Raw genomic sequence first — 27,983 nt, forward strand, 5'->3', positions numbered from 1 at the left:
GTCATGAGGTTCATGAGTCAAAGGTAACGCATCCCCTTTGCAAAGCAAATAACCCAAATGCGGAGACAGCAAATCTATAGCATTCACAATGAAGCTATGATGGGAATAAGGGAATATGGTCCCCTGACTCCCAACCCATTCTCGTTTTTAGAGTATGTTGCCATGCTGTGCCACTTGTTGCTGGTTCTGCGGTGGTTCGTGGTGATCTGGTCTCGATGTTGCTGGTGCGTGCTGGTCTTTGGCATCAGTGTCTAACGGTATAGCTACATCTTTGGGAGCTCCATGTGGTTCTTGAGCATTGAATTTCAGCTCTCCATTGGCACCGGCAGGTACACCTTGCTGTTCCACCCCTTCCAATTTCCTTTGCTCCATCTGATGGACAGCCTGCTGGTAATCCTTCTGAGCGTCCAGCTCCAGCTGGCGTTGTTCTAACTCCGCATTGTCACGTTGCAACTGCTCTTTTATCTGGGTTGGTGCTAATTCACGTTCATTAAGCTGCTGCTCGAAAGCTAAAATCTCTGTCTCAGTGTAGACTTGTCCTGCATCAAATGGGCTCCCATTCTCAGTAGATTTTATGAACTCCTCTAGCGTCACCATACAATCCTGGTTGGTATCCACATTTTTTATGACATGCTCCCGCATCCTTTCCTTCTGCATCTCCATCATGTCATCCTCCTCATTCTTGGGGTCATTGACTTTCTTCAGCTCCTTGGTGAAGGGAGCCTCAAACTCCTGTTCATCCAGAATCCCATCTCCATTTGTTTCGTGCAATTTGAAGAACGTTTTGGGATTAAACTCATTTGGGTCCAAGCCGTCCGTCTCCTCCCAGACTTCTTTCAGTTGATCTCTGCTTCCTGGCACATCGATCTTTGGATGCTCTCTTTTTTTTTCTTGAGCTCTTCAAAGCGTGCCTCCTCCTGCTGGCGCTTGTCCTCATCCAATGACTTCAAGTACTCCCTCCGTTCCTGCTCCTTCATCATCTCGCAGTGCTTGATCTGCTCATGCCGGGCTTCATCAAAGTTCTCCAGATCCTTGGTGGCCGTCTGAATAAGCAGTTCCAGGTCTCTGGCCTCAAAGGTGTGTTGGTTTTGCGGGTCCAAATACCCAAACTGCTTCAGCAAACTCATGTGGTCGATCTGGACATTCTCTTCCATTGCGGCGTCCATTTTGGCCTTGATCAGCATGCGCAGCCGAGACACCTCCTGCCGCTTTAGCTTGTCCAGGCGGGTTCCCACGTTGTGGCCGACGAAGTCCAGCTCCTTGCAAAGCTTTCCATTCTTGATATCATCTGCGTTGGCAGACTGCAGCTTCTCCCGGTAATGTCCATCTGTCTCTAGAACATTGATCACCTCCTGTAAGTAGCAGTCATAGTACAGACCAGTGTCGGGGGCCTCTGGTGGGGCTTCCTCATCCTTCTTCTGGTTTCGCTCGATGGGGACAGCGGAAAGCGGAAGCAAGAGCAAGGAAGCCAACCCAGCGAATGTATGAAGACTTCATCCTGTTCAATCGGTTGACGGTAGGGCACTGTCTGCACTCTGAAGGCTATTTCCTATTTTGAAAGCACAGCTGCATTTGGTTGCTATAAAAATCAAGAAAAGTCTGTCTACACATTTTGTCTGTCAATCTATTTTATTGCACGTTTATAATCAACAAAAAGGTATAATACAAATCCACAACACTAATAACAACATGCCAGCCAGAGTGCTTGAGGGACGGAAATCCGTCCAAACTGCTCTTGGAAATACAGTGATAACTGGCCATTACTCATCCATTCCTTCACCTTTTTTCAACTGACAGCTTTAACAGAGATTCTGAAGGGACCTCCTTTTCTTGTCGGATGACATTACATGACACATTAGGATGTTATTTTGGGTAGTGGCTTACTCTGTGTTAATCAATCTAACAGACACCAAACTTCATAAACCTCCAGGAAGGATTTGCGAGGTGATCTTTATTATGGGGGGATTCTTCTTCCATGAGTGGTTCTCTCCATCTCTTTATGAACCTCCTTCCCCCCATGTTTAAGTTTATACCCCTGTATGAGAGTCAAGTGGTGAACCCAAACACATTTCCGTACTATATGTTAAGGTAAACAATCCCCACACCTCTACAAAAGTAGACATGTCATTGTCAGCCATGTATGTTAATATACCCATCAAACATACCTCCCATACTTTGCGTAACCAATCCCCCTTATCAGATATAGAAGGTTGTCTCCATTTCTGTGCTACTGCTATCCTCCCCGCACGGAGAAGGGTCACCCACATCCTTGGGAGTCTGTACGCCTCATATTCGCTGGGTGGAATCCCCAAGAGTAGAGGGAGGGGCCCCGTCTGCAGAGCAATCCATGTGAGGTCTTTAATCCAGCTCAACAACTGTGACCAAAATACCTTAATCCGGGGGCAGTCCCACCACACGTGTACAGTGGTCGCCATTTCTCCACATCCCCATGTACATAGTGGTGACACGTCGGGAAGCATCTTTGAGACTCTCAGCGGGTCCCTATGCCACCCAGGGAGTACCTTAAACTTGTATTTAGATGGGTGGAAAGATGCCCATGCAATGTCAACCTATACATTTTCCCCTATAGATCCTGCGGTACCATATCCCCCAGCACCCAGTCCCACTAGGTCTTACATTTCAACTTCCCTTTTGTTGTGTTCATTACCAGGTGTAAGGGTGCAGAAGGAGGAGAGTGACACACAGGTGGCATGGTTGTTGGCATAAACGTTTATTAGTAATGACAAGAAAAAGAAAACCTAACTTTCCCTAACTTTAAGAGGGGGTTCCCTGCCTCAAATAAAATACTATGGGTTCGGTCAAGATGTCCGTGTAACTCAATAGTCCACCATCCTGTGTCAAAAGCCTACTTCAGTCCCTCACACTTATAACTAATCTAAAGAGGTAGTGGATCATCTTGGTCCACAAGAATGGCTCCCTTCTTCTGGACAGCAGATCACAGTTCTGGTTGTCAGGTGGGACCTTTACCTGAAGGAATGATTCCCTTCCCCAGGTCTCAACCCCTTTTCAAGGAACAAATAGTTCCAGTTTATAACGAGAAAAGGTAGTAAAGTTCTTAATTCAAACTCAAAAGCTAAAGTTCCAGTTCAAACATCAACGTTCCTTATTGCCCATAGTTGCTTCTTCACTATTGGGTTCCTGGAGAATGCCTCCCTTCTCCAGTTATCTTGTCACAAAGCCAGGGGAAATGATTCCCTTTCCCTGGACTCCCTTTTCACTTGGTTCCTGATATCACAAATGCCGAGGGAATGACCCCCCCGCCCCTTCCTCTGGCCTTCCTTGGCTTTGTTCTCACACTCTCCTGGTTTTTACTTTCACAGTTTAAAACACCAGGGGGAATGACACCCTTCCCCTGGCCTGTCTTCTCTTCCCTGCTCTGGCAGACTTGGTTCACTACCCTGCCAGGTACTGCCACAAAGATGGTGGCCCAGGAGGCTATTTGTTAGTCGATGTGGGTCCCAGACCAGTCTTTCATTCCTTTTCAGCCCTTCTGGTGTCCACCTAAGCACCCCACCAACCCCAATAACTGCAGGGAACTTGCCAGTACTATCCGGTCAGTTGTGGGCTTCTCTGCATTCCCTCTCGGGTTCTGGGCTGCTGTGGTGGCTTCACAGCATCTACTTGGGCTGCGCATCTCCGGCTGACAGCGTGTTCCAAATCCCTTGGTCGGCTGGATGCCCGCTCGTCCTCCCGTTTCGACGGTCCATTCACCACAGACCTGCCAGGACCGCCTCAGCCGGTAGAGAAGCATCTTGCTTCCGGTTCTCCCTGCTTGTCCTCGCTCGCCGGCTTCAAATCTTGCGGCTCCTCCCTGGAGAGCTTCTTCCATAGTGCTTCCTCTAGCGCCATCTGTGCTTCCACAATGGGTGTTAGAGAACCACTAGAAGGCTCACTAGAGGGTCTAGGAATAGTCGGTAGGGCTCTGAACCTCCTCCTCATCCCAGTACATGCCCACTGTATTCATTCTGGGCAGTCTTTGCTATTCTTCATCCCAGTACGATCTGTGAGGGGGTCAGCAATGCCAAGTGGACATTTGGACGATTGTTCAGAATATTCCCTTTTATTAAATTATAAATGTTATGAAACGCCACACTATCCCTACTCTGATGAGGATTTCCCTGCCTATCAAAACTAAAGGGAAACACTAACACAGGATGTCTGGCCCTCACACTTAAACATACAAAGAAAATATATGGCAATTCAAAATAACCAACAATGATATTCACAGTCTCTTTTGATAACCTCGGAATAACCTGGGTGAGCCCCCCTTCCCCAGGATCCAAGGTAAATTCAGTTCTAATGTTCAACAAAAAGAAACAAGGACATCCATGTATGTGGTACAGACTCAGTTTAGTTCTTGATGTCTTCAATGTCAAAGTAAGGCTTTGTTAACCAAAGTTCCATAACAGGAAAGCTTCTTCTCTTGCCAGTAAAACTTCCCACTTCACCAAAATAGCATCAATGTCAATCCCAGCCACAAGGCTTTACCACAATTTCTAGGTGTCAAAGGAGAAGTACCACAGTTCAAAGGAAATACAACTTCTGTAAATGTTAATGAAACACAGTTATTAGTCAACAGTTGTTAGGTCTCTCTTTACAATATTAGGAGACACAATAGGTATATTTGTCAGGATAACTTCACAGCACTTCTACTTCAACATCTACAAGAGTGTACCACGAGGGCCAAATTCATCTGCCTCATAGAATCCCACCTTCATTCGTGATACTGAAGTCTCACATCTACTGACAACCAAATACACCACCACAGCTATAGTACTTTGTGACTTTTAACAGATTATGACAAGATTCACTTTCAGGTACTTCAACACCTTCAAATAGGCAAGGCACTCTTCCTCTGAACTTGCCTTTCAGAGTGGCAGCCTATTTGCCTTTCTCGTCTGCAACACCAACCTAGAATTGCCTTTGGAACACACTTCTCTCTTCAGTCTACAGTCTTTGGCAATGTAGGTTTTATCACCTTCAAAGAATATTTGTAATTAGCAAGTTTCCCTTCCCCTACCTTGCCTTTGTTCCTCTGCCACCTGTTAACAGGAATTATGGCCCAGAAGCTTTGTTGACACTCTTGTCTTCTGGTAAGGCTTGCACACTTGTATCCTAAGCAATGCTGAAGTTCTATTTGGCTCACAGTGTGGGAAAGGCTGGTTATAGTCTCAATTGGGGAACACCTGGTTCACTCTTGGCTTGAGCAGTGCTTGCTCTCTCCAACTTCAATTACCAATATTTTAACACTTGACTTCTCTTTATGAGCAATTGTCTGCGTGAACAATGATGCAGAGGTCACTCTTCCTCCGAGAAGCGTAACTAGGCACACAAGACCACTTCATGTATTTTACAAAGTTCAACAATTGCTTTTCGTAGTCACTCTTCACGCGAGTGAAATAGAAAATTCCCGATCACACATGAGCGCTACATTTCAAGTGTCCCACTGTTAAAGACTCAACGAACAACTTTGCCTTGCTTCTACGTTTACACAAGTGATTATTAAGCTGGATACGGCTGCCGGCAGCGCTCGCGCAAGGAATCCCAATGCCAGGTTTAACTCAGCGGCTTCGGTGTACCATTCTCCAGATGTTGCACAACTTCTACGACTTCAGGCTTCACTTAGGACCCACAACTTTCCAAACTGAAGGTGTCTCTGGTCCGCCCACTCAATAAAGGAGCCTCTCTCGGTCCTGAGACCCACAGCTTCACAACAGCTCCTCGCAATGGTTTCCGACTCGCTTCCTGCTGCACAATCTCTGCAATTATGTTCCGATGGGGGAATGCAGCCTTCCTGCATGCCTTCCGCTGCGCAGCCTCTGCACACCAGAGTTCCGGCGGGGGATGGGGGTGGGGGGGGACAGGAACCTCACAGAACGAGCGGGTAAAATCTACTGCATCAGAGTCCCTTCGGTTCTCCCACTTCTGCCTGGATTGCAAACACCTACTGCATACACTCCAGGCACAGTTCCAGCTCAGTCCTCTTGCCTGCACCTGAAGGGGCCTTTTAAGCCTCTCAGCTTCCCTCAGGTGTGGGCCATTAGGCTTAACTGCCGGGCTACTACTACAGCATGACTCTTCAGCCCTCTTACTTATCCCAGAATTTATGGGTCATGGGATCATGGGCATTTGAATGAATTCCCATAGTCAAGCTATTTTTAGGAGGGCATGTAACTTTTACAGCATGTTCGTCCCTGATTGTTTTCACTTTTTAAGTGCCCACTAGATGGCAGCAGACAGCGGACTGACATTCAGAAGACAATTCAGTACGATGACATTGGCTGAATCAGATTAGGTAGGGCTGAATCTTTGTTTGTGAATTAACTCATGTGTGGTGCTTCCTGCCCTCAGCTGAGATCACTGCCTTTGAAGCACTGGATCAAAGCCAGCAGAGTACCATTGACCTTTTTGCCTTGTGACTGTTTTCAGCTGAGGGTGAGGAGCGAGGAGCTGAGGATGGTAGGCGTCAGATATTTAGGGGGCCACAGAATGTCTGCGCACTGACTGTGGGTTATGATGCTTGTGGAGTTGATACAAGTATTTTTGCTAGTTCTGACACTGCGATAACATGACTGTTTTGGGAGGTGAAATGGTCTAGAACCTCATATGTATTTAAAAAACACCCTCCCTTGCTCAGCTTCTTTCACAGACAACTGGACAAGCAGGCCTTATAAGTGGAAGCTTCACTCTTTAAGAGCATACACACCCATGCTGCAGTTACTTCTTTGTCAAAAAAGCAACTTTATCTTACACTGTTAGTACAGTAAAGGGATCTGCATGTTTAGGTCCCCTTTTATACAGTGATGGATAGGCATGCCAACATCAGCATCGGCTGGATGAGGCTGCAGGCCATTTCAAAGCAGATTGCATATCCCCATCCACGTGCGTCAGAAATATTGCCTCTTTATGCATTTATATGTGCAAATCCAGTTGGACTACCTTGTCGATATTTGTCATTGCCATTTCCCTATTTTGTGTGGCTCTCTTAGTTGACCATCTCTAGTTAGACAGTATTTATTCCTTCCCCCACCCCCTTCTTGTTTCCAGTCTGGCTCTTGCTCCACTGTCTATTCCTGTATTCCTAATGTGGAACTGTCCCCATCTCTGTCCTTGCTCAGACGCAAGCGTCGCTCTCTCCATATAGTCTCAGTTATGTTCTTCACTTGTGTGTTCTCTCTCTCTCTCACACACACACACACACACACACACACCCCCCACCCCCCCCCGTCCACCCCATTCCCACCACCCCCCCCCCACTACTCCCCCAACACCCCGGTCATCTGGTTCTTTGCAATTAGACTAGCCTACATCCTTCAATGTATGAATGCTCAGTCTGTCCTCCACCAGCATTCTCACTCTTTTACTCCTCTTTCTCTCTAACCCGTTCACTGTAGGGTCCATGTCTCACTTACCCCTCGTAACTTCTGTCTCTTTTCCTTCTTAACCTCACCCCTATCTATTTATCTTTTCCTCCATGCCATGCCCTTTCACCCTCAGTCCAATTTATCGCTGTCCCCTCTGTCATGATCTGTCCTTGCTGCCAGTCTCCGCTTTCCTTCCCTATCCACTTTTGCTTTGTCCACATCCACTAACAAAAGAGCCCCCTACAAGCAGGTAGCTGAGGATATTACCAACATTTGTGAACTGGCTGCCAATGACGTAATCAGCTCTGATAAGCTTGTGAATATGTGCATTAGCAGGCCCTAAAACAGGGTACCAGCCCATTAAAATAACATGAAAACTGGCAACTCCATAGGTTTGCATCTGTAAAATAACAGCCATACAAATTGACTGTCCATATGAAGAGATAACCCTGCACATTGGCACTCCATAAAGGACATGGAGATGTCTACATTAGCAGATCCTGCAAGCTAGTATCTGTGTAAATTAGCAGTTCTTCAAAATCAAAGCCCCTGCAAACAGATGGCATGCGCATTAGCAACCCCTGCATGCTGACATTTCTGTTCCTAAGGACAAGTTATGGGCCATAATCATCAAGGTGCTAGAAAACCAATAAAGGTATGCCAGAAGGCCTCAATTAAATAATAATACTTTTCAGTTTGTATGGCTGTGTAAATTATTCTTAGTAAAATTAAAAGGGACATTCACAGCGTTGCATAGGTTTCTTTACACACTAGGCATGTGTCTAATCAAAAAGAAAATTGTCATCATTGATCGAGTACATCCCTCCTAGGACGAGTAGATAAATCAAGTTACTAGACCTGCAGGTCCAGTAGATTTTTAAAGATTTTATTTTAGGCCTGGACTTGTAGTCCTCAACAACAAAATCAGTTCTTTTGGTAACTTATTGGTTTGAAGGGTAGATTTATTCCCCATAAATTTATTTAAGAATGAACCATTAGAATTTGTTTTCACAGACGAAGACCATTTATTTAAGGCAATATTTCTTAATCCCTTTCCATTATACCTTTGGAGGTAAGGAGGATTTTTATCCTGGAGTACCTTGAATGGTCTTTCTGTTACGGCTTATTCAGGTTTTATGGCATTTGTGTCCAGAGCCACAGATCTTACATGTGGTTCAGATACATCATAATGACAATACGCCATTTCCCGTTTTGGCAAACTTAAAAGGTTCTCCCTTTCAAAGGACAAATACTGCGTCTCATCCAACGGGATCTCCTCACCACCCTGGGCCTAATCTCCTCCCAGGTGATCCTCCTGCAGTATACTACCTACAAGGTCAGGATCAGGAAGCGTCTGCCTTTACCTGGGCACCTGGGAGGAGACTTTAGGCAGGGGTTTAGTGAGGGATCTGTAGGATTCATCACAGATACAAAGATGTTTCTCTTGGGTAGTCCCTACTCTTCCTTGTCCTTTTGGAAGTTAATCACTGAGTTTTGTAGAGACACATGGATGTCTGTGGTGTGGAAGTGAGGGATGAGAAGGTGGGCCTTATGTACGGAGGGGAGGTAGCAGAAGTGGGTGGAGGGTGAGGGTTGTTGTACCGCGTTCTCCCTAGATGATCATCCTTATCCCAAGAAGAGGTGTCTCTCCCCACACGATCCTCCCGCTGAGCAGCACCCCCAGGGGAACTGTCAGTTAGCAGCCTCACCTCCCTGGCGTCAAGGGAAGGGGCTCCCCCTTGGGGAGAAGTCACTTATCAGGATTCCTCACACAGGGCTCTGTATAATTTTGTAATAATCCTCTGACTCACACAGGCCTTCTCCGAGATTATCTCAAAAGTAAGATCACAGGTTAAATCATCCCTCCATCTCGAGTCGAAGACCATCCACATTAATCCAATATATTCAAAAATATGAATATTCTCTGTTCCCAACATCTAGCACAGTTCTTTTTGAAAACTTTTTTTATTGATGGTCATGTTGATAATCACACATTACAAAGTATCTGCTACAGTGCGGGACATCGCAAACAGCAAACACATATATATAAGTATCCTTTTTACCTCAAGGCGTGGACATGGGTGAAAAGTAATCTTCTGATATGAAATTGCACAGATAACTGCTGAAGGGAGCCCATGTGTCTTTGGGTCGATTTGTTACAGGCATGGACATTACAAATTGTTCCTCACATTCGTTCACAAATATCAATTCCTGCAGGAATTAATCTGTCTGGGGAGCATGTGCCGCCTTCTAGCATTTCAATATGCACCTTTCAGCAACAGCACAAATTGTCTGCTCATAGTTTCGGTCAACTTGCCAATGTCCCCAAACAGGTATTTCAGGGGAGTGAGGGACTTGGGGATTTGCATTATTATCTCGATTATCTCAGCCACATTTCCCCAAAACATTGCAACCACCGGACAGTCCCAGTACATGTGAAAAGCATTTGCTTGTATATCCCCACATTTCCGACATTCCCCGGAACAATTCTCTGTAAACCTGGCCATTCTGGCATTTGAACTGTATCAGGCGTAGGCCGGCATTCAGGGACACTTTCTTTGTCAAATTACAGCATTTGTGCCATTGCTCGTCACTAATTGGTGTGCCCAGGTTTGTTGCCAATGTATCTTTCATGGTGTTTTGGGCCCTGGAATTCGTTTGTATCAAGGTGTACAGTTTGGAGATACCTGCCCCTGTGTCATCGCCCAATGTTACAGCTCTTATGCATTCATGTGTGGTGGGTTCCTGAGGAAACATGGGCCATCTCCCCCAAATGCAGCCTTGATACAAATACAAATACTGTAGCAGCCTCAGCTGTCCACCCCCAACAGTTTCCACGAACACATCCAGACTTACATATTTCTATTTTGGGAACATATCACGCACCTTCAATTGTTTGTCCGGATCCCACGTTCTTTGTATGGCCTCATCATATGTGGGGGAAATGCCAGCGAAGCACCAAAGTGGCGCCTCAGGGTCATATGGTACCTCTATGTTTATTCTTTTATATATCATGTACCAGGCGTGAACAGTGACGCTAACAGGGTCGAATTGGCAGGAGTATTTAGGGTGCACACTGAACATTACAGACCTGAGTTATGTGGGAGATGCATCTTTCTAACGGGATGTGTGTGGCGGTGTCTCCCTGGTTGTACCAGTGTTTGGCGAACTGGGCTTGTGCCGATAAATAATACAGTTCAAAATCCTAAGCAGTTCTCGAGATTCCGCATCCCCAGACAAACGAGGTGGCTATCGGCTAGAGTTTGGCGAAGAGCATTCTGCATGGCCAGAGGGGGATGTTTCCAAAACAGTATAGCCACTTGGGAAAGACAACCACTTTTAGGAGTGCTATCTGAACATATAGGGAAATAGGGAGGTTAGTCCACAATTGAAGCTTCTGTAGGGAAGGGTAGGTCAATAGGACCCCCCTCCCACTACATGCCCCACCCTGGTTGAGACCCATGACTCGTCGGCAGCCCACCGGCCTCCCGGGCCCAGGCGGCAGGGCGGCTGTCGACCGACACATGGGGCTGCACCATCACGTTATGTGGCAGAGAATAGACGCCATCTTGCATTAAGCCATCTCCATCTTGCTAGAAACGTGCATATCTAACCCAAGGCAGAAACACTGAACGCTGCAGAGTGACCCCCACTTGACTGCGCTCACAGAGGCCCACACTTCCCCCACCTCCCACTGCATGGCAGATCCGCTGAAGACTCGTTCTCACGAGTTACCAGACGCGAGCGAACAACAAAATAAAACACTGTAGCCGTTGACCTTCCGCAGTACATCATTGCCCCAGCTATGAACGAGAATACTAGGATGTAACTGAGATCAGCCCAAACCCTGCAGGCCCTGACCCCTGTACCAAGCCCCCCAGCTATAGACGGTGTGGCGCCCTGCACCCATACCCACCCCGAAAGCCCTTGCAATGTGCAGAAACCATTTATGTCATTTGTGCCTTGTTGACTAACGTTCGCTGCTAATATAAAGGAGAATGGGTAAAGAGAAAGTTGTGCAACCGATATTACATGTAATTAAGAGATATACAAAGACTGGACAGCTGATAACTGTGAACAATAACTTGTGTTGCTCTCTTAATACACTCTTTACACACACCTGCTTGACACTACCTCATGTTCGTATGTTAACTGTAAATGTGAAATGCTATGTAAAAAAGTATGATCATCAGCTAGTATCCCATGTAAATACAAATACATATGAGTGCTTTCAGGAACCCCATGTGTTGTTAGTCGCCCCTCACCCATACGACAGTAAAACCGCCTCGTGCAAGATGCCACGCACGGAGCTGCAAGGCCATTTCACCCTCCCCCTGCCCAGGCTCTCTCGAGATGGACTGTGTTCAAACAGCAAAGCCTTGCCTTCCCTCCCGACCCTGCTGGACCCGTTTCCAAGCATCCGCCACCCTCCCCCGTGTCAGAGGCCGCCACAGCCTGACTCCGTGACTTACGAGCTACCTGGTCCGAAATCCTGCCACCTTTCATGCACCGGTCACATGCCCCCCACGGGTCAGTGGTACCTCCGTTGACCCCGAGTTAATGACCCTAGAAAGGGGGGGCGCACACACGTGCACCAACAGATCATAATACCATCCCTCACCGAAATTGCCAAGGCTGGTTAGTCAAGCACCCCCACCCATGCCCCTGACTACGCCCATGGGACCTGATTGTTTGAGCCTAAGTCGCCTTCCGAACCGTTGTAAGACACTCCAGATCGCATATCAATGTTCCTGGCCATGTATTGATCTAAGGTCAGCGCTTACAAGAAGTTGCAACTCAACAGGACACATGAAGTGTGATGAATGGGTGGGAATGTGTGGCCAAAAGGGCAAATGTTAGTTTAGCTATCAATCGGTGTTACAAGGCATGTCCGGCCCAGCGCTACATCCCGATGAGCCCAGCTGACCTCCCGCCCCACGTGGCCCAGCACCAACGTCCGCCAATCGTGGAGAAGGAACTGTATACAATGTATACCACCTAGCCATCACCACCCAATCCCTGAGACTCTGTGGCCCCTATAGCTTACCTCATGCATGACGTGTATTTGTAATATAACTAACTGTCTTTGCTATTGTCAGACAGAGTGCAGAGTGCTCTCGGAGTTTGCAGAGTCCTTTGCATGCCCTATATTGAATTATATAAAGCTCTTTTTGATCTTACCCGCACTTGGTCCTGGCCTCATTCTCCTTCTGGGGTGTGTCCATTATTGCCTCTCACTAAGGGGGGTGCGTTTCTGGGGACACTTACATTCACTTCACAGCCCGCAATTGCAGGAGAGCATCAAGATTGTCAGCATACAATGTCTGCCTATCCTTTGACACAATAATGCCCAGGTAACGAACCCAGACCGGCGCCCATTTGCATGAAGCAAGATTATTTGAGGTGGGCCTGTCATTCTAACACCCCTGTGACTGTGGATTTTACGTACACAAGCGGCCATCAGTTTGATTGTTAAGGCAAAGTGTATGTGGGAAATGGACACCCCTCTCTAGTACCTCTACCAAGAAGAAATAATGTGGACATGGTGTGGTTGGTGAAAACTCTGGCATCTGGTGTAGTGTATAGAAGCCGAACACATCGTTGAAAGTATGAGCCCAACCCAAAGGATTCAAGTACCGCAAATAGATAACACCAGGATACCGAATCGAAGGCCTTTTCAGCGTCTAGTGCTGCTACCGCCGCCCTTGCCTTTGGGTTCATTTGTGCCATCACTCCGAACTATCGCCTGAGATTGAGGGCAGTGGACCTCATCGGAATGAAACCGGATTGGTCAGGGTGGGTGTCCGGTCAAATGTTTGAATCAAAAGGATCGAATGACCTTTTGATAGACAGTAAAAGGTCTGAAAAAAAGGATCGATTTTTTTTATTTATATATTTTTTTTAGTTTAGCATGTATAAAACTCTTTTTTATAAAAGGAAAACGGGGGGTAGGGGGGAACCCCCCCATTAAAAAAAAATAATAATTTGATCCTTTTTTTCTGTCCTTTTACTGTCAAAAAAAGGCAGTCAAGCCTTTTGTTTTCGAACATTTGACGTATAACCGTCAGGATGTACTAATATGGGCCTGTTGGGAAGCAGTCTAGTTGCAAGGATTTTAGCGAATATCTTTGCATCGGAATTGATTAGGGAGAGGGGCCTATATGAGGACATGTCGTGAGGCGGGCACTGAGGCTTCAACAGCACAGTTATTATGGCTTCTCGCATTGAGTCTGGTAGTATGCCTCGGCCCATAGCCTTTTCCCCCCAACAGTATAGGGGCTAATTCTTCATGATATTCTATATAAAGTTTGATGCCCAGGTCGTCCAACCCCAGGGCTTCCCGGCCGTCAAGGATTTAATGGCGTCTACTATTTCTTCCTTAGTGATCAGCAAATCTAATTGGATTTTTGCTTCGGGAGACAGTATAGGAAGCCCCAGCCCGCTCAGATAGTCAGCAGTCTCACTTGCTGTCCTTTCATCATGATTCGAGTACAAATCGGCATAGAACCTTGTAAATTTGTTATTTATTTATTTCCCTTGGGTCACCACCGCTCCGTCAAACAGCACTGATACCAGCTATGGGGTTGCGATAACTCTCTGCTTTCAATATGTTTGCCAGGGTTCTCCCCGCTTGGTCTCCCTCCCCATATCTACGTGCCCTAACTGGGGCGGCCATGTATTGCACCTCCTTGTCGGACAGTTTATGAAAATCGCCCAACAACCTATTAATGTCTGCCAGGGTTTCCCTGTCAAGAGTAGCACTGTAACTCTTCTCACGATCTCGTATTTGGGATTCTGCCTGGCTCAATTCCTTCCTGACATTTTTAAGTAGGCCTGTAGATTTGGAAATGAGGGTACTGTGGATTCAGACCTTGAATGTCTCCCAAAGTATTGCATACGTGCTAACTGAGCCTTTGTTAATATCAAGGAATTCCGAGATTTCCGTGGGCAGGGATTCGGACACATTGGGATCTCGGAGGATATGAATGGGCATCCTCCATCGTCTGGCGTGTGGCGGGGCATCCCCAAATTCGAGCAATAGGGAGACCGGGTATGGTCAGAAAGCGTACGTGGATGAATTTCGCATCACAACACTATGTGAAAGCTAGGTGGTGAGGAGCCAATAATCGATCCTGGATTCAGAGTTGTGCACCATGGAGTGATAGGTGTATTGTTTGTTTAGGTGGAACTCTCTCACGGGTTTCGTCTCCTCTGTGTTGGCCGTATCTCCACACCAGAGTCACCCGGTGCCGTTCGTCGCCGATCCAGCTGTTTTATTTTCATTGGGCCACCGCAGGGCATGGCCCGCCTCCTCGCCCAAAGGATGCGAGCCGTGCGGCCGCAGGGCACCAACTCAGGGCGGTCACCAGCGACACCAGTATGATGTATCGGAGAGGCTGGTGTAGAGGGGAGGTGATCCGATTTGTTCTCCGGTCTAAGGCTTTGGCGAAACGGGCATCGGCCACCGCGCCAGCGGGCTCTTCTGGCGCAGCACTTCCCAGCCCGCCAATGTTCCCAGCTCCTCCCCCCCTCCGAGGCCTTCAATGATCGCCTCCCTCAGCGGCCCTGATTCGATTCCGCATAGTTCTCCTGGCCGGCCCGCTTTCAGTGATGTCCCCGCTCCAATTCGCCGGGGGGATATCTCAGCCACTCGAAGTCGGAGTTCCCTAATATTTACGGCATGTGTTCTTTAGCAGTTACTGAACAGCCAGTGTTGCATATCTTGTTGGTGGGTGGCTCGGAGACCGACATTTTCTTTGGAAGGATGAGGTCCGGATCAGAGCTCTTTAGTTAGGCGGCCATCATGTGTGCGCGCAAAAGCGCCCCCACCCCTTCTCGCACACTTCTTTAAACTTGCCTTCGAGGAGCTGTGCCACTCTTTGTAAGCATAGATCCGACCATCTTTGAGCCCTTTTAAATCCTAATTGACACAGCACAAATGGAGGGGACCCCAGAGGAATCCCTACAAAATATCCCCACCAAAAATATCACCGTACATATGGCCGTTTGTCTCGCCATTGGTGATATTTTTGGGGGGATATTTTGGAGGAGCGGGGGTGTCCCCCGCACATTTTAAAATATTGCAGGGGTTGTGGGGGTGTCCCCCTGCAGGGTCCATGGGTCGATATTGTTGCAAAAATATGGCGATACTTTTGTATTGCGATATTTTTGCGGGGATATTAATACACTGAACCCCCCAGAGAGCACTAAAGGGAGAGGGCCATGAAGAAACCTATCTGTTTGTTTTATTAGTCCTCTGCAGTGTCCACAGTACTCCCCATGTGGGGTTTTCTAGTACCTCCCGCCAAGGGATGAGCTTAATAGGTGCCCACATTAAGTTTCTGACCTTTTGCGAGGACGTGATACAGTCCTCAATGTATGTCCAGTAAGTTCTCACATACTCTAACATATGTTCCAGCATGACTGAGTTAGGCCACTTTATAGTAGAGCGCAACATCTGGGAAACCAAATTCTCCCTTCCCCTTTGGGAGTACCAAGTTCTCACACACTAAACATGCCTTCTTCTGGCATACAAAGCTAAAACACATGTTGTCAATCACTTTAAAAAACCTGTCCGGCAGAATAGTGGGTAGCTATACATTTTGTTGAATTGGTTCAGGCTACAGATGCATTAATACAGAAGACTGCCGCAGTCTTCCCATGGAAGACTGATTGGGCTAAAACTAATAACTGTAGGCAAAAGAAAGACGAAACCCCCATAGATTTGGCTCATTTGAAGGTTGTGTTCACACATTACTGTGCTATAAACACACCAGTAGTGAGAGACAACACAGGAAGCTCTAGCAGCCTCATTTGTCCAAAGGCTTTTGCCCAAAGTACAAACACTGCCTTAAATCATGTGTGTGGAGTCGCACACAAAAGCCAATTTCTTGGAACTGGTTTCTGTAGCAAATCATTGTTTTTTCTTTATCTTGAGCAAAAATAAATACATTGTAGCATCATTAATTATTAATTTGCGATAGTTAATTCCACAATGTACAGCAACAGCACCAAGAGCCAAGTGCGTTCCTTAATGTAGTGTCAGGGAGACCAGTGACTGCAAGAGGAACCGGACGACGAAGGGGAAGGGATTGCGACGGTGGTGCCGTTGATTCACAGGGTAATATATGTGGTTTATGACAAGTAACACAGTATTTCACTATTGTAAGCAGGAAGGGAAAGAACATTGGAAGTTTAAGTACTCCAGGAGTTTCTCCCTCACACACTCCTTTTCAAAAATGTAACATCAATTTCATGTACAAAACAAATAGAAAATGAATGATTGGAATTCAAAGGGAAACTGACATCCTGCAAACTTTGATATCCACTGCTAACGAAGGAACATTTGTATATTGTGAAATTAATGGAAATAGTGATTTGTGCATTAACGACAGTGGGGCAAACCGATGTGCAATTAAGAATAAGGATTTTGTGAAGGGTTTTCAGAAACCGTGTGGGCTGTAGGGATTTAAAACAAGCCAGTGATTCACCCAGTACCCAATCCCTTTACAGTGTCAATTGGACCAATTTCAGGTAACCCTGGGTTTCCTTTGAGCTCATGGCGTCTAGTAAATTTGCTAGGGCATGACCTATTCTGCGAACTATGTCATACTATGTGCTGGATTGCAGGCTGAGTGTTTTTAGACATCCAAACAAGCATTGGAATGAAGTGATGGCTATGGTGCAAATCAAGTATGAAGAAGCGGAAGGTAAACAAAAAGTAAGAATTAGAACAATTGTTGTCCAAGGTGCCCCAAGAACTATGGTTGAAGAGCGAGAGTGAAGTAAGGCAGAACTAGAACTGTTATTAATAATACACTCATTATTAGATCAAGGAATACTGTTGGGGTGCCCCGGAAAGGTCCCATTGATGAAGAGGGGTTCATGTTCCACAAGCTATATTTGTGACTGGGGGTGCGGCAAGGTTGGTGCGATGCTACAATTTTATATGTATCCTGTGTACCTAAATGAGAATAGGATGTGTTACTTTGTGTTCAAGTTGATACATATTAGATTTGCAAGTGTGTAGCAAGATAAATGCCAAAACCGCCAAATGAAATATAAACATGATATGGTGTGCTACAAAGTGGCTAGAAGCTGGGCAACAAGGAGTTTCATAATATGCATGCGAGAAAGGGGACTTGTCATGCAGAACTCACTTTAAAGAAGAGTTGATCATTATTAAATATGCATGTACACTGATATACATACACATGGAATGTATAAATCTTCACAAAGTGGACTTTTTATAAAATGTATTAAACTCTGCAGTCAGGAGTTCGCACGGTGAATTTTAAGTGACTGGGAAAATCTAGTTTTGCAGGATTGGAGGCCGAAGGAGAAGTAATGATTAACCGAGCAGATGGTCAGCTAACAAACTGGCCAGGGTTTTATGGGCTGGTAGTTTCGCAGAAGACAGATGTAATCTTTTTAAGTGCATCCATTTGTTTTTGACCAACAATAAACATGGGGTGAAGTGCCGCTCGAGGCCAAAGTGAATGATACTCGCGAGTTTCCTGTTTTTTTCAGGATGTCTCATGCGTGCTGAATTGGTAGTTATATATATAAGAAGGTTCCAATGATGCCAGTAAGCCCGGGTGGGTGAGATGGTCATCGACAATTGAAAGGGAACCCGTTAATTCTGCCCTTCCTCATCTTGTTTGAAGTACCCGTGCAAACCATGTGCAATTACATTTAGGGTTAAGAGGTCTCAGGCTAGCTGGGGCTTGTAATTAATGTTTGTATGTGAATGTCTAACTGTATGATGATGTTATGACCTACTACAGGCAAATCCTAGAAAGGGGTGTGCTGTACACATGAGCTGAAGATGGTAATGAAGATAACTGCAACCAATGGGAATGGGGGAACTGGAGAAAGATTGGATTTCTTTGTATATGTCTTAACAAATCACTTATGGGGGTGGATTGTAATAAAATATATGGGAGTGTTTTAACTGTTGCATAAATATACATAATGTGTCAACTTGTGTGGGTCGGGAAGTCTCGGGTTAGTTTGACTCTACAGCGTCATCTAGCCCCTCCAGGACGATTTGCTTTACGTACAAACGTGTACTTCCTTCTTAAGTGGTGGGCCTGCTCTAGGTTAAGGTAATTAGGGGCTCATCCCTAAACTTGTGCCAACCACAAGCCCATATGGTACACCAATCATACCAATGAAGAAACCTGGCCACAACATTCACAGATGTGTACAAGATTTGAAAGTCGTAAATCCAGTAGTTTTGCAATATATTCTTGTGGTACTCTATCCATTGACTATATTTTCATGTATATCGCTCACATATTTGGGATGGGGGACACTATGCCAGTTCTGCGGTCCATTTATAATAACCCTTGTCCTTTCCTGCCTGGTTTCAAATTTGACTATTTGGTGATGAGCTGCAGGATTCTTGAGCTGCCGCCAGCACCGAAGAGAGAGTATTCTTATCAAGGAGGGGCTTCATGCTTGTGAGCCAGTAACCTGGGGAAAAGTAATTGAACATTTGAAAGGTGCTCATGCACCTCAGCGATTTGTGAACCACCATTGACTGATTACACGCCGATTCTGTGCACCAGGTATTGATGCTTTCTCATACTGTTATTAAACTCTCAGGGACAAGACTCCTCCCGTGCAGCAGGTCATCTAATGTTGGCTGCCACGTGCGTACCTCCACGAGCCCTGTTGTTCAAGTTAACCACCCTTGCACTATAAAACACTGTGGTTAGGGCCACAAGCCTCCCATTGAAGCACCCCTTTCTCCCTTCATGGTGATCATGCCTGTGTTGTGCACACATGCAGGCCTAGCTCCTCTGCAGGCATTACCCGAAGGAGTGTGGAAAAAAATTGGTGTGCTCAGAAATACTTTCAGTGCTGCTGACGACAGAACAATGTAGCATATGTTGAGCATCACAAAAACTCTTTACCCAAAAAACATTTAAAATAATATTAAAAGTAGTAGTTTTTTGTCAATTGTACAGTGCCTTTATCCCATTAGTATGGCCTCAACGCGCTTGTGGGTTAAGACCCTCGAGGACCGGAATCCAAGTATGTAGATGGTTGGACTGAAGTAGAATGCGTATTCACATTAGGCTGAGGTAGCGGTTAGGTGGGCTATCCGTGCTCTACTAAGCAACCCAAGAAGTTCAGGCAGATGGATGTGTGCTGGGGGAGGTCAGACAATTTAGAGAGTGCAAGGGATTCGCTATGTGACCGTCTTGACTGAAATTGATTGTAGGTCAAAGCTGCATTCTAGTGCCGGAGATTCGATAACTGTCCAGGTAGACAGAATGTTGTCGTAGGTTATAGCTGCAGTCCGATGGCTGTTGTGATTTGTGCATTAGAGTGGGGTATGGATGCAAGTGCGTGTGGGTTGGTTGCCATGCCTGCGGCTGGTGTCTAGCTAGTGATGGGTGACTACGTACCTTGATGCCTTGCTCAGCGCTTTGTTCTTTGGTGTTGCTGAGCGAATTCAAGTCTTTCTCAGAGTTGTACTTTATCTTGCAGTGGGAAATTTTCGGGGAAATAAAACTGACAGATGCATAGGTGCTGTGAAGAGAGAGGGGTGGGGAGATGGGCGGGAGGGAAGAAACCTCAGGTTGCTGCAGGGAATAACCACGTTTTAAAGTAATACAAAATGAAAAAACAAGGTGGCAAAAAACAAAGTGATGGAATAAACGTTTTCATCCCGATACACCCTCCCCATAATTCGGCATAGCAGATCATACCTGGAGCCCCCTTTTAGGTACCCAGCCCAGGAGAGCCATAGGTGAAAGGGACAGCTATGAAGATGGAATTTTAACAATGAATGTACACGGCCTAAGGCGCTTCTTTTATCACTGAAAGGAAGAAAGACCTACTCTTATAGTCTGGCCAGGGGGTGAGGGGGCGACAACAAACACAAGCGCTCCAAAGTCTGCAGTGGATTGGAAAGCTGGCAGGGAAGGTTGAAGTTAATTCAGAGATGCTAAAGATGTTAAAGCATCATCCACTTGCCTAATGCCAAAGAATGTCTTGGGTTTCAGGTCACCTGCTTAGAGGATTGGCGCAATGGGTATTTTGCACAATGTTGTAGGAACTTCACTAGGCCTGTGGTTTAAGAAGTGTCAATGTTATTCTCTCGGTTTCTGCAGTGCTTACTAGAGCACAAAAGTAGAAACCCTATGCCAATTTCACAATAAATGGTGTAGAGGTCTCTTTGCTGGTTGACTCTCGGTCAACCAATCACACACTGATAAACACTGATAAACAGTGAGCGCTGGTCAGAAAACTCCAATAGGTGCATTCTAAAAAGCACAGTCATCTGAACAAATAAATGCCTATGAGATACAACCCATAGAGATAATGGGCATTTTCACTGATAAGACTGGTGTTCAAAGAAAACAAAAATCACACAGGTTTAGGTTGCCATGGTGGTAAGAAATATTTGTGGGTAGTGTGACAAATCCCAGGATGTCATCTCTACTTGCAAAGGGGGAGCCCCTTCCCATGAGGTCAGGGTGGTGAGGCCGCTACCTAATAGTCCCCCTGGTAGTGGTACTCGGCAGGTGGATCTCATGGGAAGGGAAACCCCCTCCTTAGGAACAGTGACGACCACATCGGGAGAACGCAGGATTCCCACCAGTCACATGACCTTAGACCCCTCTTGCCACAGTTACCCCACATTTCCTTCACCTCCTTCAATCCTGCCCTCATCCCTATGTACTTTTCTAAAGCAGTCCAGGTAGAGAGTACTTAGACAAGGATGAAGTGTGCAGCACTACCAAATAACCATCAGAACCACTTTTACCAGTCTAGTGGTCAAATTATTAGAAGAAACAAGATACGGGAAGAGACAGTAAGAGGCCGATTCAGGATGTGAGGACCGCATGGTTCCCAGGCGGACTAAGACTCTGGGCGACCAAGAGACCCGGGAAGTGAGAGAGAGCGAAACCACACTGTCCCGAAAGGAAAGAAGAGTGTATAGCAAGCAAAGCTCCAGGAAGTTACCAGAGCCCCACAAACAAGTCCAGCTACCTCAAGGGAGCAGGCACATGCGCAGACCACAAGGTGCACGGGTAGCCGATAAGGCGCTGAAGGATCAAGGAGTTGGTATCACGAATCAGAAGGCTGGGAAAGGAGGGTCTGGGACCCTAACGCAGTGGGAGTAAAGTACCAAGTACATGGACTTGTACTAAGGCTTGGCAAGAGAGGGAACCAAGCCGACAGAAAGGAAAAGTAAGGCCGAATTGCGAATCTGGGACTAGCACCCAAATAAGAGAACTGTAAGTTAATGGACAGTTCTACAGTAATCGGCAGGTTAGTGAACTAAGTCTGCTTGGCCCATCACAGCCCGGGGAGTGCATACAGGTTACTCTTCTTCGTCGTCGCAGTAACTGGTGAGAGGGAACCAGGACTGCCCACCAGGGTCAGGAACCCACTACAGCCTGGGGAGTGTATCCAGGCTATGCTTCTTCGTCACAGTACCTGGTGAGAGGGAACCAGGTCTGCCCACCAGGGTCAAAGACCCACTACAACCTGGGAAGTGTATCCAGGCTACTCTTCTTTGTCGCAGTACCTGGTGAGAGGGAACCCAGTATGCCCACCAGGGTCAGGAACCCACTACAGCTTGGGGCATGCATGCAGGCTTATCTTCCTCAGTGCACTATACAAGAGGATGCCTGAGCAGTCAACCAGGGTTTGGAACCCCAAGGAATTACATTGTAAGCCTGAGGAAGGCTGGGAGAAGGGAGACATTCCCCCAACAGCTAAGGAGTGGCTGAAACCACGTTGGGAAAATCCTACCAAGACAAGAACTGCCTTTTGTCCAGGGTAAGGGAGGCATTCCTCTGGACCAGGAAGAGCTCTCCTTTGCTTTAGTTAGCTTACAATGTAAGGGATAGAGTTAGGATTGTGACACTGAACATTGGAACTTTTGCTTTGGATATTCTAGTTATTTCCGTGTCAAGATTCCTACTGCAGCAGCCTTACAGTGACTACAACAAGGCGGATTAAGCATAACACTTAATTCTAATAACCCTGATTATGTCCTCGGTTATACGGCTATGGGTCGTGCACAAAAGGTTGCATCTGCGATTGCAGCACAAAAGGCTGCAATTCTACAGGTGTAACCTTTTGTGAATGACCGTCTCCCGGTCCATGTCCGGGCCCACTCCTGCCCCGAATCCCCAGATGCTACATGGCCCCCCTGGCCCAAATTCCCCACTTACCTAATGTGTGCTACGGCCACCAGCTGCCTGATTCCGATCATGGCTTGCGGTATGTGTGGCGCGGCACTGGAAGTCCGGAGCACAGCACGACAAGCTTTTGTGTGCGACGGTTTAAGTTATTTAACTGTAACTATTGTTCTCCAGCATGGGTCTGGCATGGCATGGATTTACATGCTCATGTATATTCCCTGTCGTCAGGCTGGGAATCCTCAGTAAAGGAAAAACAGTTTCACTTTCACTTAAAAACTGTATTTCTCCTCTTAAACCAATCACCGTCCTCTGGGTCATACTGCCCCATCCAATGACAGTCCTCTCCCAAAGCCCCTCCTCTGGCAGCCCTTTTCACATTTGTTAAGCACGAAAGTAGCAGTATGACCAAGAAGAGCCGCAGAGGGGACAGGGGGAGGGTTTGCATGTGAATCCATGCCAGACCCATGCTGAAGAACAATAGTTACAGGTAACTAAAGTAACTTAAACATTCTCCAGCATGGGGTCTGGCATGGATTCACATGCTCATGAATAACTAATACATAGCAGTACAACATTACACAACCACAGAAGGTAGCAAGGCACAACAGAAGCAATACATTCTTACCTCTGGAACAGTCTCACCTGAAGCGAACAGGTTGCATATTACTGCTTGGCCGACTCTAGACTCCTCCCTGAAATCCCTGCTGATGCAGTAGAACCTCATAAAGGAGTGTGTGGAGCTCCACATCGCAGCCCTGCAGATGTCCAGCAGGGGCACACAAGACAATTACCATTGTCGCAGTGATTGCTCTGATGGAGTGGGCTCTTGAATGGCGGGGCAGCGGTCGGTTCGCCAGCCGATGACCGTGTGTGATGCAGCCAGAAAGCCACCTTGAAATGTAAGCCTTGGACAGACCTTCCCATGGTTCACAGGAGAAAAGTTCACAAACAGCTGTGAAGTCTTCCAATAACTCTTTGTGCGTGTCACGTAGAACTTCAGGGCACGATCAACGTCCAGCGAGTGCAAGGCCCTTCCCGCCGGTGACGAAGGTTTTGGGAAAAAAACAGGCGACACCAAAGGTTTGTTGAGGTGGAATTCCGACTGACCCTTCTGCATGAAGGAAGGGGGCGTATGCAGCATCACCCTCGATTCGAAGAACGTCATGTATTGTTGATTGCAGGATAGGGCCTAGATCTCACCCAAGCTTCTGGCAGAGGTGATGGCCACAAGGAAAGCCGTTTCCACGAGAGGAACTTTAGAAGGGCCTGATGCAAAGGCTCAAAAGGGGCCCAATATGCCTCGTCAGAACCACGTTGAGTTCCCACGCCAGAGCAGGAGCCTTCACCAGCGGGAAAGATCGAGTCAATGGGAATAAAGTGAAGCTCTGCTGTAGCGGGAGATAGCCGCCAGATGCACCTTGATAGAGGCGTGTGCCAGCCCGGCCTTGGCCAAGGATAGCAAGTAAGGAAGAAGCTACAGGGACATGACTCTCAGAGGGGTAATCTTCTGAGATCGGCACCACGTATCGAAAATGCTTCCAAATGTGACGTAGCACTTCAAAGTCGAGGACGTCCTGGCCCTAGCGAGGACCTCCCTGCAGTCTGCAGGCAACTCATATCTTCCAAACTCTAGGGCTGCAGGAGCCAAGCCTTTGAAGAAGGTGCACCTGAATATCCCCATTTCTGTTCCTCTGCTCTGTACTTGCGTTTAAGGGCAGCCAGAGCAGAGTCGTACCAAGAGTTGCACTTTGTGGCAGGCCTCATGACAGAGGCAAGAATGTCAAGAGTGTTGGATATGGAATAGTGAAAATGAGAGAGGGCTGTATCAGGATGGGAGTCGGCCGCAGGAGTAGAAGGAGGAGAGTAGGTGGAGGCAAAGGCAGCCACTGACACTCTTTTCATGGGTCGGATGACCTTGAAGACCGGAGGTGGCGTAGGGTGTGCCAGTGCTAAAGGAGAAGAGTGCTTCAAGTGAGAAGAGAGAAGAGAATGTTCTAGTGAGGTAGTGAGAGGAATAGAGAGTGGGATGTCTGGAGATGAGAGCATCCAAGGTGTGGCCAGCAGTGTGCGTTGGACCAGAGGGTATAACAGAAAGAGAAAGGGAGTAACACAGGTTGCGGAAACGTCCTGAGGAGTCCGGAGAATCAAGATGGATGTTAAGATTCCCCAGCAGGAGGAGTTGGGAAGAGGAAGAGAGGAGAGAAGAGGCCAGGTCAGAGTAAGAGAGGCGACAGGGGAGCGAGCATGCAGACCAGGATTTCAAAGGAGGAGTAGGCCTGAGTGGGAATAATGGAAACAGGGATCCACTCAGGAAAGATCAAGGCTAATCCACCACCTGGCTTGTTGGGCCTGGGCACAGAGAAGATCTTGTAGCCTTCAGGGAGAAGTGTGTCAAAACTTGTGACAGAGTTGTCCTTAAACCATGTCTCAGTAAGAGCAAGAACATCAAGGTCCAGGAGTACAAGGAGGTGGCAGATGTCAGCAGAGTGCTTGACAGCGGAGCGAGAGTTTAGTGTGGCTACATGGAGCAGGTTGCCACTTTTGAAATACTAATTTACAGGAGGGGGCTGGGGGGAAGCGCAGGGGACGGAGTGCACCCTGATGGTGGTATTATCCATAAAAATCCTCAACACCTTGCCTTTCAGAAATGGTAGGAACGACTTGAGGGCCAAGAATACTGCCTGTAGCTCTAGGATGTTGATAAGAAGATCCTTCTCCTCCGGTAGACAAAGGCATCTGGCGTGCAGACATCCAGTATGCGGTCCCCATCCCTCTAGGGAGGCGTCTGTAGTGACCGTTTCCTGGTATGGCAGGCTTTGAAAGCCTGTGTCTTGGGCGATGTTGGAGCAAACACCCCACTATACTTCGCCTGATGGAACTCATCGTTGAGCGAAATCTTGTCCGTGAAGCTTCCGGACACCTGTATCCAGTGGGCATCCAGGAATTCCTGAAGGGTGCGCATTTGAAACCTGCAGAGCGGGACGGGGTAGATGCAGGACATCATGCACAGGAACGATTTAATGGCCCGCACCGTGGTCGTCTTCGTCGACAACAGCCATTGCACCTTTCCTAGAATGGCTGCTATCCTCTCCTCGAGACCGACGCCAGGAAGACAACATAGTGAGTCTGGTGCCTAGGAACAGCACATTCTGTGATGGCGTTAAGCAGGACTTTGGATAGTTGACAGAGAATCCATGATCCATAAGTAGCCAGACGGTCGCCTCTGTGTGTCCGTCAGCCAGCTTCCACGAGCAGGCGCAAATCAGCCAGTCGTCCAGGTACGGGTATACGTGCATGCCCTGTAGAGGTAGATGGGCTGCCACTGGTGGCAGGCATTTCATGAACACTCTTGGGGTCGACTAACAGAGAAACTTTTCATGTTTCTTGAGAATGGGGACGTGGAAGTAGGCATCTTCAGGTCCAACGATGTAAGCAGTTTCCTCTTTCCAGTTGGCCAAGCAAATGTTGCAACGTGACCATCCTGAATTTTTTGGACTTTAGATATGTGTTCAGACGCCGTAGGTCTACGATGGGCCTCCAGCCCCTGTCTTCTTTCAGACCAGAAAGTATCTGGAATAGACTCCCTTGCCCCGGTGCAGTTTGGGAACAAGCTCTATCGCCCCTTTTCGCAGCATGGCTCATACCTCTTCCAGGAGCTGAGGGATGTGCTGCACCGGTCGGTGGGGATCTTTCTCGACTCGCTGACGAAACTGGTCAGCCGGCCTCCCACCGGGGTGCACCAGTAGGAGCCTGACATCCCAGCTGGTTCAGGCATGCTTCGGCGCTGGCGTCCGGCCCTGCGGGCGACAGAGACGTTGTCCTCCGCTACCATAGGTCTGAGACCGGTCTCTGTAGGCTTCCTGGGTTGTGGATCTAGAAGGCTGTTGGTACGATATTGAAAAACCTTTGGAGGACCTGCTCAACTTTCCCTGGAGGAGTGAAAAGGAGAGCAGTGCTGCTGGAGAGCGCCCAGGGAATGGGCCGTCTCTGTATCCGCTTTGATGGCCTGGAGGGACCCGCCAACGACTTTCCCAAAAAGGTTCGCTCTGTCGAAGAGCATGTCCAGCACCTTCGCCTGGACCGCCTGGCAGAATTTTGTGGCTTTCATCCAGCCTTGGCGATGAAGGCAGACACTGTTCCCCATTTGACGGAACCCTGTGTTGGCGACGTCCAATGCCACTGTGATGGTGTGATCCAACACCACTTCCCCTTCCTGGAAGTTAGTGATTGCCTCCATCTTCTTATCATCGGGGTGGAACTCCAGAATCGGCCCCGGTTTGTAACACAACTCCCTGTCGTACTGGACAGAATCGCTGTGTGCGTTGGCCGCCTTGAAAGGGGATGCTGCGGTTTAAATCACCTTCTTTCCCATGGTATCCATCCTTTTCCCCTTGCTGTCCGGAGGGACCGAAGACGACGAGAATGCGTTGGCTGACCGTTTCCTTGCGGCCACTGATACCACCGAATCCGGTGATGACTGCGACCTCAGGCACTAGGGGGCGGAGTCCGGCACCCTATATTTCTTCTCCAGCCTATTCCATTTGGCTGGAGCCGTGCAAGGGTTCTTCATGAGGTCCAGGCCCTCAATCCCAAATATTGTCCACAAGGGGCACCGCCATGATAGTCTTCCTCTTGGCCTCACATCCCTAGTACAAGAAGCCCTCCTTCTTGGTTTCTTCGGGCACCAGCTGGAATAGCTTGGAGGCTCTGGAGATCATGGAGTGGAACAATCCCACCTCATCCAGTGGGGACACCCTATGTGGAGCATCTAAATGTGGAGAGTCACCATCTGCTGTGACGATAGCCTTGTCATCATCGGCCGTCGTGGCTGTATCCGTCCCCATACGCATGTCTGGATCTGCTGGGGGAGAAGGGACCCGACGTGGTGGCGAAGGTTGAAATGGGGGCCTCGGATGACTCTTCCGATTCGTTGGAGGCTGATTGGGGACCTGATGAACCACAGGTACCGGAGGCATCCTCAACTGGATCTCTGGCACCAAGGTGTGTAGAATCGACAGAATATCCAAGGAAATGTCCCTTGGCTGAGATGGCAGAACAAGAAAACTCGGCCCAGCGCCATCATCAACATCTTCGTCCTCCTCCTCCTCCTCCTCTTCCTCTTCCTCTTCTATGTCCTCGTGGGTCCTGTGTAAGGACTCCTGGTCTTCGTCATCCGTGGACAACACCTCCATGGCTTGGGCCATGGCCTGACAGGGTTGTTTCGGGGCCTCATCGCCCCCCCTCTTTTTTCCCGCATGTGGGTCTTGAACCGAGGCATCAGCCGGTTTTGCCCCTTCTGGCCTGCCTGCAGACTTTGCCAAAGTCACTGCAGCGGTGTTGCACCTTGGGGTTAAGGACACTTTCTGGGCCGTGGGGGCTACACTCGCAGGATCAGCGCTCTTATCGGTCATGGTAGTAGCAGTCT

The 27,983-nt window shown here is 47.7% G+C and overlaps 1 protein-coding gene and 1 pseudogene across 2 annotated transcripts in view; both read right to left on the reverse strand.

The window, feature by feature from the left end:
* LMBRD1 (LMBR1 domain containing 1) overlaps nucleotides 1-27,983 on the reverse strand; it is a 1,758,308-nt gene that overhangs the window by 1,520,670 nt on the left and 209,655 nt on the right. The gene's annotated exons all lie outside the window — the stretch shown is intronic.
* On the reverse strand, nucleotides 148-27,969 carry LOC138453817 (nucleobindin-1 pseudogene; annotated as a pseudogene).

The sequence above is a fragment of the Ambystoma mexicanum genome, chromosome 4p (assembly GCF_040938575.1).
Source record: "Ambystoma mexicanum isolate Mex_15411 chromosome 4p, UKY_AmexF1_1, whole genome shotgun sequence".
In the NCBI taxonomy this organism is placed as follows: domain Eukaryota; kingdom Metazoa; phylum Chordata; class Amphibia; order Caudata; family Ambystomatidae; genus Ambystoma; species Ambystoma mexicanum.